The sequence below is a fragment of the Sinocyclocheilus rhinocerous genome, unplaced genomic scaffold (assembly GCF_001515625.1).
Source record: "Sinocyclocheilus rhinocerous isolate Xijiao unplaced genomic scaffold, SAMN03320098_v1.1 scaffold1745, whole genome shotgun sequence".
Taxonomy (NCBI): Eukaryota; Metazoa; Chordata; class Actinopteri; order Cypriniformes; family Cyprinidae; genus Sinocyclocheilus; species Sinocyclocheilus rhinocerous.
Window position 1 is genome coordinate 139,347 of NW_015654943.1, and position 444 is coordinate 139,790.

At 39.9% G+C, this 444-nt stretch overlaps 1 long non-coding RNA gene across 1 annotated transcript in view; it reads left to right on the top strand.

The window, feature by feature from the left end:
* The first annotated feature begins 150 nt into the window (after positions 1 to 150).
* The window catches only part of LOC107717887 (uncharacterized), a 1,348-nt gene continuing 1,054 nt past the window's right edge, over positions 151 to 444 (top strand). Inside the window, exon 1 of the long non-coding RNA XR_001637352.1 lies at positions 151 to 187. This is a non-coding gene — a long non-coding RNA (uncharacterized LOC107717887). The remainder of the gene's footprint in view (positions 188 to 444) is intronic.

A 444-nucleotide genomic window follows, 5' to 3' on the forward strand; every position in this document is an offset into this window, starting at 1 on the left:
TGTGGTCAAACTATTACTCAAAGCCCTGATGGTTCACGGGTTTGGTCACTATGACAAAACTGAAATAAAATAATAAGATGAAATCAAAAAGGGAAAGGACGGAGGATTTTACCTATTTAGTTTTTTGCTAGGAGATATGGCTAAGCAGTTGTCACTTGTGGGTGATGCTGCAATAGATAAACCTAGGGTTAGATTGTTAGCTAAGCTAGCAGGGACACACCAAATACCTCGAGGTCAAAAGAAAAAGAAAAAGAAACAATGGGAAGTGTTCTTGTATCTGGGCCTACATTGTGTTGAAGAGTAACTGCACTTCAATGTACTAGGCCTGGCACTGAGGAGGGAGGAAGAGTAGAGAGGAAACAGGGATTAGGCTACTAATAACCTGTATAACTCATTAAGGAAACAACAGTTGCTAGAACTACTGTAATCCTATACAAAGAGCGA